Source organism: Triticum urartu, unplaced genomic scaffold (assembly GCF_003073215.2).
Source record: "Triticum urartu cultivar G1812 unplaced genomic scaffold, Tu2.1 TuUngrouped_contig_1561, whole genome shotgun sequence".
Taxonomy (NCBI): Eukaryota; Viridiplantae; Streptophyta; class Magnoliopsida; order Poales; family Poaceae; genus Triticum; species Triticum urartu.
In genome coordinates this window covers 1-11,493 of record NW_024112002.1, presented here as the reverse complement: position 1 = coordinate 11,493, position 11,493 = coordinate 1, and the positions used below count along the sequence as shown (strand labels likewise).

The window sequence follows — 11,493 nt, the reverse complement described above, 5'->3', positions numbered from 1 at the left end:
ATACTAGGGACATTGTGTTTTGTCTATGTATTCACACATGTATCAAGTTTCCGTTTAATACAATTCTAGCATGAATAATAAACATTTATCATGATATAAGGAAAGGGCATATTTCCTTCATTTTGTAATCTAAAAATAAAAAACAGCAAAGTAGCAAGTGATAAAACGAAACACAAACGGTATTGCAATGCTTGAAAACAAGGCCTAAGGTTCATACTTTCACTAGTGCAATCTCTCAACAGTGCTAACAGAATTAAATCATATAACAATCCCTCAACATGTAACAAAGAATCACTCCAAAGTTCTTATCTAGCGGAGAAGATAAGACGAAATTGTTTGTAGGGTACAAAACCACCTCAAAGTTATCCTTTCCGATCAGTCTATTGAGATATTTCTATAAGTGTCACAAACAACCCTAGAGTTCATACTAAAATAACATCATACGATACACATCAACCAACTCTAATGTCACCTAGATACTTCAATGTCACCACAAGTATCCATGAGTTGATTATTCGATATGCATCAAACAACTTCAGATTCATAATATCTTTTCCCTAATCTTTTCACTTTCTCTAATAATAAATCATAGATTGACTCTGTGGGTTCACCGTCACAATACGCTTCCGCCCAGTCGTAATACGCTTTTACGATTCGTATAGACAAAATCGTAATATAAACGAGGTGGTACTAATAGCATGTTCGTTCGTTCGTCCGACATGGTTCGCCTATCGCACATAGATGTCGGGTTCACCGTCAATAATTTTACAAAAAGAACCCTAGCTTTTAGGGGAACCAAACCCGCCGTCCATATGAAAGTCAACACAAAACGTACGACGGTACGAGCGACAGCCCAGCCGTATGACCGACGATCCATCTCATCTTCCACCTCTAGCACGCCCACCCCTGCACGCCGCCGGTCTAAGCCCCTACCCTACCCCAAGTCCCCCACCCTCGCGGCCTTCCACCGCCGGCGAGACTCCACGGTGCGGTCGTTGCCGGCTCCCCCCGCCTCTGCTACCACGACGCCGCCGGGAATCTTATCCCCCGCCATGCGAGTTGTCATGGAGGCGGAGCTGATTCGCCACGGGTGTGAGGGCGGAGGTAAAGACGATGGTGCACTTGGAGGCACTGGGACGGGGTAGCGAGGTGAAGAAGAAGGGGTAGAAAGCAGTTGCGGTGCGTGTGTGCCTCATCTCCATTGTTTTGTGACCAAGCCCACCTGAAATCTAGGCGGCAAATTATTCATGGTGAGATCGTCCGAACCCATCTACTTCTGGATAATTTTATTTGTGAACTTGTCTGTAGTTTATTTAGCTGGTCTTGTATTATTTTGTTTCTGAATAGTAGAGTCTTCGGCTGAGGCCATGCATGGAGAATGTGATCTCCTGATGCATCTATGAGCCATGGGTTGTCAGGTCTTCTGTTTTGCTTCTACACTTATTAACGTGTGATTAATTTTATATTCTCTTTTCTGGCAAGCAGCTCATCGGATTATAGATTATTAATTATGCATGAATCAAGTTAGTTATTTTGCCTTTTGAGATATGTTTCAGGACAAGTGGAGCTATCTTTACTAAGATGAACAGTGCCTCTCACATCCATCATTGCCTGTATTTTGGATTTTTTTGTAGCCTTGATGTTAAGTTTTTGTTTGGTAGGCATAGCACCTAATTTATAATGAAGTGCGTCCATCAAGGGAACTGTTTGATGTATATCAACCATGACAGAATCTATCTTAACACTGCCCTGTTTTCTGTGATTCTCAAAGGTTATGCAAATCTTCATGGCTATGATAGATTGTTCAAAGAACCATTTGAACCTTGGAAGGGATATGTTCTACGTATGTTTTTGCAGTCCGTGGATGAACTATTTTAAGACATGTTGTTTACATTCAGGTCATAGACATTGTTTTATAAGATAGATAACTCAAAAGATAGTTTGAACCTTGGAAGCGATCTGTTCTTATACAACTTTTAAGAAAATAAGCAAAATGCTAGAACTAGATCAGGAAGTTTTCTGTCAACTGTGCCCTGGAGATACAGTCGAAGCACGCCCGCCCCGTGTGCGTCTTTCACGACATGCTTTGGTCCCGGGTTTCTTACTATATCATAGCATGTTTGCTGGACACAAGCAGAGACGGACATGGTGCTAGCTGATAGCACTTGCTAACTTAAGAAGTTTACACTACATACCTTTTCTCTAATTAAAAGAGAATTTCTTACCAAATATTGAGCCAATTTTAGATATATGTCTCTAAAGCAATTACTCAATTTTGTAGAGTATACCTCCATAATTCTCCATCTGAGATACTAAAGTTTATTGATGATGTTTGTTTTAGGATATGCGGTACAAACCATCCTTGTGAGAAATCCAACGGATTCGATGAGGATTGAGGAAGGAGCCGGAGGAGGTGGTGGGTTGAGGAAGGAGCTGGAGCAGAGGCGGCTTTGAGGCTGCCCCTACACGCACTAAGAGGCAGGAGGAAAATATGAGGCGCCGGCGATCCGGACGTTGCAGTGTTTTCTTCGTCTCTCCTGGTAAGCCCTCGGCAGCACCTCCCATACCCGCTCCATCCGAATTCAGCAGCGTACAGTGACAACGGTTGCCGACGTCCTCCTCATCCATGACGCTCCAATTTGTTTGTTTGTTACAATCCACATCATACACGGTTCTGCACTGTGGTGTGTGCGCCAAAGTTCAAAATTGCATAAGTGCTAGGACCATCTGGAAAGAACATAAAATTTATGTTTTCACTTTTCAGTCACACAAGTCTGCTCCCCATTGTCGATAGCTTCAAACTGAATGTGGTGCAGGTGCGAGACCAGAAATTCAGAGGATGTGCAAGATGAAACATGGTGCATGAGGCTTCATGAGCATAATTGTAAGGATTACAAACTTTCTTAGGAAAACCAATACAACAGTGATAAATATAATTTCATTTATAGCTCATGTTTTGAACTGTATTTTATATGCAATTTCGATATCATGGTGGAACACAAAATTTAAATAGAAAAGAATAATACTGGCCAATGTATACTTTTCAAGTTCAGATATATATACATGCTTAACTAAAGTACGCACAGTGCATACTGTGGAATCACACGACAAATATTCATGCTTTACTAAATGCATCTGCTCCATTTTGGCATATGTGAATCTCTTTTGGGGATAGTTCTGTGTGGCCTTGGATCAATCCTGAACTGGTTGGTGTTATATACCCATTCTCTTCACATGACCCAATAGGTATTAGAGAGGAACATGTTACTTTGGTTACTTTTATCTCCATTTTACGCAATTTAGCTTGTTGCAACTGTGGTTTTATGCTGCAGTTGATAATATCCTTTTAGTTAGATGGCAATCTTCCTCTATCCTTTTCATTGTACTATGTTTTTGAAGCTCTGATGTTTATTTGAAAAATAGAAACTAGCAAAATTTTGTTTGCCGCTGCTTGGTCAGGCAAAGCCAGCTGTTCGTTACTGTGTGCGGTTCTCTTGCCATTTTATGGGGTGCAACTGGAACTGGCAGAAGACTGTAGTTGTGTCGTTGTCACATTTACTGATTTGATGTTTCTTTTCAAGATTATAGTATTTCTTTACCAATTTCTTTCTTCTATTCCTTCTAGATAATTTGCTTCAGTTCTACTCCCTCCATTCTGATTTACTCCTCGTGGTTTTAGTTTTGAACTAAAACCACGACGAGTAAATCAGAATGGAGAGAGTACATGGTGAAACATGCATATTGTTTCCCGATATATTGGGCATCAGTCCACCTCTCATGAGATCTCTGAATTTTCAACCCATATTGTGTTTGCTGAATTATTTCCTCTAGATAACTATGCTTGGATTAAAAAATGTGTGCAATTGCTTTCAAATGGAGGTTATTTCTTTACTAATTCTGTGCTATTCCACTTTCAAGTTTTTGGACCTAGAAGTGTAATACTAGCTAGGTTAGCTGCAGAAGCGGGATTTATATGGCCTGAATTTTTATTTCACAGTATAAACTGATTCAAAGTATTTCTGACTCCTTGCGTTCTGAAACATTTTGTTGTATGGTTCTGTCTTGAAAGAATTGAAGCAATTTTTCTATGGGAGATAATATGAATGTGATTCCGAAACAACATGCAGTGTCATTAAGTTTCTTATTTACCAACTTAAACATGGTCAGTAATAGCACAACTAAAGTTTCTGAACATATCATTATAGAACTGTTGGCTGGATTGTGTTTTGTATGGATTCTTCAAGGGACATTTCTAAGGAATTACAAGTTAGTTTTACATTTTTCTAGCCATGCTCATTGTCTTTGGATTGCCAATGCTCGGATCGGTTTGTGATCAAGTGGACACAACGACTACCGTTAGTGAGGGTTAAGTAAGGGGTGACCTGAGTGGGCGCCGTGTTGAGATACACGATGTTAGTTGAGATAGAGGATGTTAGCATGTGGGGAGGGGGTCTTGAGCCATGCTTATTTTTGGTCTACGTCTGTGTGATATGTTTTTTTTCCGTAGCAACACACGGACATTTTTGCTAGTCTTTTCCTAATCTTTTCCTAATTTTTTATAATAATAAAGCATGGATTAACTCCGTGGGTTTACCATCACAATACGCTTCTTCCCGTGATTTTATGCTTTCAGTTTTACAGTTTTAAATTAAAACGTATTCGAGGTGGTACGAAATTGTGTTGGGTTCTCCGTTGCGGCGTATTTTCAGAAAAGCCCCTTACGTTTTGAAGAATCAACCCGCAGTCCTTTTTTAACTGGCTAACTGAGATAATGTTTCATTGTTGCAAAAACGTCCATGTAGTTTAGTATATTCACCCCGCAGTCCTTTAAACAAACACATCACAACAGATCCTCTTCCTCTTCCCCATGCACGAGCGGGCGCACCGCCGCCGCCACCGCCTTCCTCGCGGAGTCTGCGGCCGAAGGATCGGTTGGGGCGCACCGGGTCTAGGCCGGCCTTCTGTGGGGCACAGTGCGAGCTCTCGGCTCGGGGCAGGAGGTGGCTCGATGAAGAGGAGCTGGGGCGCGGCGCTCCTCTCCTGGTGTGGCGCACGAGGGAAGGAGGAGGGGATCGACCCAAGATGGGAGCTGAGGCCGGCGGCGCCCTTCACACAAGCCTCACCGGCGGGGGCCTCCACACAAAGCCCCCCCGCGTTACACAAGCCCCGCCGGCGGTGCGGCGGGAGAGCTCCTACCCGTCCATAGGTGCGGGGATGCAGATCCGCGTCGCCAGCCTGTACTAGGCCGAGGTTGACACGCCGGTGCAGGGGTCACCGTCCATCTTCGTCAGGTAAGCACGGACGTTCTTCTCTCTGTCGTTGTTGCGGTGCTTGGGTCGCGAGGAGGCGATGCGTGTTTGCTTTGCTGTAGGTGCTTTGGCGCTGTAGATAACACCTCTGGTTCTCCTCCATGCTCGCAGGCCTCCAGAGTACTCCAGCAACAGCCACTGGACGGCAGGTAAGCATGCATTGTATGACCTTAACTAATTGCGTACATACAAGTTTGGATGAATTCCAAGAGATGGAGCACTCTATCCAAATAGGAGAAGTGTTAGTTTAAAAGGGTACAATTTTACAATGGTTTTCATGGGGAGCAAAGTACTCTCCAGCGGCAAATTTAGGTTCTAGAATTGACATATATTTAGTTCCTTTTTTATAAAAGAGAGCTCCCTCTCCGATTTTCATTAGAAGAAATCACCGTGTCTTACATATATTCAGTTCCTGGAAGAACAAAGAAGTTGCGTGTCCTTTTAGTCTGAAAATCACATTGATCCTTGGAGCATGATGGGGACAAATCGCACATATGTCCTGTACTGCTCACACGTGACGGCAAAGGATTTTTCTGAATGCCATTGTTGTCCGGTACACAATGTTTATCAGTGAGTAGTTTGCCCCTTTCACAATGTGATGATACTGGCGTATAGGGGAAGCATCATATACCATTGGTTTTGTTGATAGATTAAACCACAAACTGGTACAATGTTTGAGATATAATGTTTTCTATCTAAATGTTGTTTCATACAGTTCATCATTGGTTTTATTTGAGAGATTAAACCCAAATTAGTTTATGCACTGAACTAGAAAGAGAGAAGTGCATATTTCAACCCTCAACTTTTGCCCTAGTCTAATTTACAACCCCGAACTTCAATACCATCTAAATTACAACCCTGAACTCTCAAAACTGGCCAAGATTCAACCCTCCCCTCTCTGTTGACCGGTTTTGACCAGTCAACAGGTCCAGTCAGCATGCCACATCAGCAAAAAATGCAAAATTTCCAAGGAAACAACCTGTAAAATCGAAGAAAATCCAGGAAAAGAAATAAGAAATTCAATTTCCGAAAAACACGGAAAATAAAAAAACGAATTTCCAGAAAAAACCCAAAAACTCAAATTCCAGAAAAAAATCATTTTTTATTTTCCCTAGCTTTTTCGCGAACAATTTTTTCGGAATTTTGCCTTTTTATATTTTTTCCCTGATCTTATAGATTTTTATTTACTTTTTCTTGAAATTTTGAAAAAAAAATCTGACATGGCATGCTGATTGGACCCGTTGACTAGTCAAAACTGGTCACCCCAGGTCAAAACCGGTCAACAGGGAGGGGAGGGTTGAATCCTGACCGGTTTTGAGACTTGGGGGTTGTAATTTAGACGGTATTAAAGTTCAGGGTTGTAAATTAGACTAGGGCAAGAGTTCAGGGTTGAAATATGCACTTCTCTCAACTAAATAACACAACATCATATGTATTTTCTGCTTATAAATCACATAGTATTGTTGGGATTCAGCAACTGTATTAGATGCCCAAGCCTTTCTTCCTACCTAGCACACGGCCTTCCTGTAAGCCTCATACTGTCGAGATGTTTGACGAGATGTGCATCAATAATTTCATGAAGTCCATGTGCTCGATTTGAGTGTGACAGGTATGTCATTGTGTGCTTCTCAGTACAGTAGATTTACCACGCAGGGTGGTGACTGGGAGGCTGGGACATGCTGGCACGGTCAAACAGCCGGTTCACTGTGATCAGGGTGCTAGAGGCTCTTGGGGTCGCAGCCCGCTCGCCTGCTGGAGGTAAGTTTTATAGCCTCTTTCTGTCAGTAGATGCTCTTGGAGTAGAGATATCATCCAGACTGTATCTTTAGTGAAACTTGTAGCTATACAGCTTGGCCCTACTATTCATGTACTATCTCACATTCTCATGCATTAGGTTTTGTAAAGTTTCAGCTCGGCCCTATGCCATGTTCATTGTTTGTGTTTCCTTACATATTATCTGCATCGTTCTCTAGAAAAACATATTATGTATGTGCTCTCCTTTCTCTATCTAAAAAAACCATTATGCTTTCCTAGGCATATCACCAGCAAAATCTGTGAGAGATGTCACAACAGCAGTTCCATTGTACTGATATCATAGGAAAGGCATATTTGCTACATACTAAAGTTGAAGAAATGTTTTCACAAAGAAGATTCATTTTTACATTGCTTGGCATGCATCTAGGTCATGTTTATCTGCATCGTTCTCTAGAAAAACATATTATGTATGTGCTCTCCTTTCTCTATCTAAAAAACCCATTATGCTTTCCTAGGCATATCACCAGCAAAATCTGTGAGAGATGTCACAACAACAGTTCCATTGTACTGATATCATAGGAAAGGCATATTTGCTACATACTAAAGTTGAAGAAATGTTTTCACAAAGAAGATTCATTTTTACATTGCTTGGCATGCATCTAGGTCATGTTGTTTATTAACACTAATGAAAGATGTACTTCTGTATGTGAATAGCTTCAATTCGAGTTCTTCCTATATTTTCAGGTAATTCGTCCCATCAAATAGTTTGATATTTTTGTCATTGTTTCAAAAAATTGATAACCGCAACAATCTGATCAAGTAGTTTGATATTTTTTGTCCTTATTCCAAATTTTTTGATACAATTGGGTGCTAATATGATCATGGCCTGAGATCATTAATGAGCAAGGACATGCATAGGGATATGGGTTCTTTCTACTGATGCATAACTCCGTAATGATGAAAAGAAGAGCAACATATCTCCTTTACCAAACATTTTTTGTCCGAAACTAATCATGATATTTTCTTTCTACAGGTACAATGTTGATTATTTAGAGACCTCATCTTCATGAGACTAGCAAGGGATGGACATTCTGAAGAAGAGGAGATGCGAGTTTCTGAAGTTCACCGTCCAATCCAAGTATTAAAGATGAGCATTACTATTCAAAGGGACATAATTAACCTGTTAAATTATTTTTAGAGCAAGAAACCAGTTATTATCTAACCGAATAACTATAAAGTAGCTACTTTTTCCAAAATGAGGTGTCGTCTTTAAATAGAGGAGATGGACCGGAGAGGGGGCTTGAGAAATGCTTATTAGGGTAGAGGCGTATGATTTTTTTCTCCCGTTGCAACGCACAGGCATGTTTGCTATAATAATAAAGCATCCAGTGAAGGGGCTTAGAAAAATAGAAACGATTCTATTTGATATTGATGTAGGGTAGAACCCTATAGGCCGATCTTTCATGAAAGGAACGGATCCCGATAAGAATACGAGGAACACAAAGAGGGGAAACACAAGAGAAACACTCAAACTAACAAGAACAAGTCACACATGTGCTAGATCCTCGGGTACAAAGAACGATACACGGTCCACGGACAACTAGGGACGATACAAAGGGTAGCCGGTTCATCTCCGAGAGGAGGTCTTGATGTTCTTCCCTAAAGAGGGGTCTTGAATCCGCTTGGGGGATCTTCTCCGGTGGAAGCTCGAATCTCCGAGGAGAAGGTAACCAAGTGGATGAGCAAAGCTCTCACACAAAATATGAGCTAATCTGTAATACCCCGAGAATCATGCTACAGTAATCTCTCCCTAATGGTGGCCATGTCATCTTGGTTACTATGCAAATGGCCACTTGTCCAAAATCAAAGTCAAATTCAAATTTGAATTACAAGTGAAATAATTATTTCTTTGAACGGTAAAAATAAAGTGTTCACAATATTTTATAAATTCCCCTAATCTTTGTCATGTTGAACCAAACATTATTTGACCCACCAATTGGTCCCTAGGGATTTATAAAGTGGTTCAACAACAAATAAAAATAGCCTTTCAAAATAAACAAATATTTATACTTTTCCTCTTGACCTCAGACTTTTGAGGCCTCTATAATATATTTCCTAATAGTTGTGTACGCACTTTCACATTTAACCGAATTCATCTGCTAGCTAATGTTAAAATAAAACAGTAGAGAAAAATAAAAATAGAAAAGTTCCTAAAACTACTAGGCCACTGGGCCATAAGTGGCCACAGTGCCTCCGACCCAGCCCACCTCTACCTCCACCTCCACCTCATCCCCTCCTCTGTACACGGAGGCAGGAGACGTGTGTGTCGCACATCCACGGTCACCATGGTCATGGATGGCCTCCACGTCGATCTCTTTGGCTTATAATCGCCCCATAGCGAACCCTAGCCCGCTCTCCTCCGTTCCCCTCTCATTCCCCACTGAGCCGCCTCCTCTTTTGCTCGGGCGCAAGCTCGAAAGGTCCCGCGGTGACCGTGCCAGTACGACACTGCCTCGCGCCATTGCCGCGGCCGCTGACCTTCCCAAACACTAGGAAGACGCCCAGGAGCCTCCCCGCCGTCATCTCCTTCGACTGCGCTACCGGATCGAGCGGCGCAACTCCCGTGCGCTCGCCATCGCCGTCGTCTTCGTTGGGTACATCGCCGGCATCCGCCGTCGTTGCCTACCGCTTTGGTTCGTCCTTGGCCACCCCAACCACGTCCCCGAGTTTGCTGTGAGCTCCTCTCCCGTTATCCCTCTTTTCCTCGACTCAATTCGTGCCGTAGCCGTTGTCCACGAGCTCATCTTTGCCGCGTCCGCGTGTGCGCCCGCATGCTGATCTTGCCCCGCTCCCGTGCGCCCCTGGCCGCCCTTTCCCGCACCGGGCGCGCCCCAGGCCGCGCCCTCGCGCGCGTATGTCCGCCCGGGCCGTGCCCCTGCTCCCGTAGCTGCTGCTCCTGCTGCCGCTGCTCGCGCTTGCCGCCGCTAGCTCCGGCACCGCCACCCAGCCGTGCCCCAACTGCCTCTCCCCTGCTGCGCTGGGCCATGCCCCGACCCCACGGCCGCACGCCCACGCGCCGGCCTTGCTGGCCTCACCCGCCTCGCGCGCCCTGCCGCCTCCCACCTGCGCTCCTCCTTGCTGCCGTGGCCGCCGGCGCCCCGGGCCACCGTCGTTGCCTGCGGGGGCAACGAGCGCTGCTTGGTGGTCGTGGCTGGCTTGGGCCACTACCCATGGGCCTGACCCTAATTAGTTTAGAGGATAACCCCCAATCAGTGTTAATTCCCCCTCCTAATTAATCTATGACATATGGGCCCTAGCGCCCTAAAAATAATAATAAGATTAATTAATTGGTAATTTGATTAATTAACTTAGTTAATTGCCTAATTAACTAACTAACTTGTTAGTAAATTAATTAAACTCTCAATGACAGGGGGTGGGACCCCCTGTTGACCAGTCAAGCATTGACTGGTCAACTGGGTCCCCTTGGCCCACATGTCAGCCTCTGTGTACACTTTTGTGTACACAGGGTTGGGTGCATTTAGCATTTAATATTTAATTTTGAATTAAATTAATTTCAGAAATGAATTAAAACTTTGAAAATTAATATAAAATCATCCGTAAGTCGGATGAAAATAATTTATATATGAAAGTTGCTCAGAACGACGAGAGGAACCCGGATACGCAGCCCGTTCGTCCGCCACGCATCCCTAGCATAGCGAACACGCAACTTTCCCCCTCCGGTTCATCTGTCAAAAGTGTGAAACACCGGGGATACATTCTCGGATGTTTTCCCCCTTCGCTGGTATCACCTCATACCGCGTTAGGACACCCCTAACACCGATACTTGTCATGTCATGCATCGCTATGCATCTGTTTGCTTAAATATTTATTATTTCTTCCTCTTCTCTCGCTAGACACCGAGACCGACGCCGCGGCTACTCGGTACGACTACGGTGTTGACGACCCCTCTCTCTTGCCAGAGCAACCAGGCAAGCCCCCCCTTGATCACCAGATATCACCTACTCTCCTCTATACTGCTTGCATTAGAGTAGTGTAGCATGTTACTGCTTTTCGTTAATCCTATTCTAATGCATAGCCTGTCATTGTTGCTACAAGTGTTGATACATTACCTGCAATCCTAAATGCTTAGTATAGGATTCTAGTTTATCATCAGTGGCCATACATTCTTGTCCGTCTGCCAACCTATAATTGCGAGGCCGAGTTTATCATCAGTGGCCATACATTCTTGTCCCCCTGCCACACTATACTATCGGGCCGTGATCACTCGGGAGGTGATTACGGGTATATACTATATACTTTATACATGATACATGTGATGACTAAAGTCGGGTTGGCTCGAGGAGTACCCGCGGTTGATTCATGAATTGGGGGCTGGAAGGACATACTTTCCCGACAGCCCTCTATGTGG

At 43.6% G+C, this 11,493-nt stretch overlaps 1 long non-coding RNA gene across 6 annotated transcripts; it reads left to right on the top strand.

The window, feature by feature from the left end:
• The first annotated feature begins 915 nt into the window (after nt 1–915).
• On the top strand, nt 916–8,492 carry LOC125526724. 6 transcript variants are annotated; one of them, XR_007291869.1, is made up of 6 exons: nt 916–1,250; nt 2,342–2,540; nt 2,817–2,884; nt 5,421–5,458; nt 6,963–7,067; nt 8,098–8,492. It is a non-coding gene; the product is annotated as an uncharacterized LOC125526724 (long non-coding RNA). The 6 variants fall into 6 exon arrangements; XR_007291872.1 differs by having other exon boundaries at nt 6,950–7,067; XR_007291871.1 differs by having other exon boundaries at nt 6,942–7,067.
• Nucleotides 8,493–11,493: the final 3,001 nt, after the last annotated feature.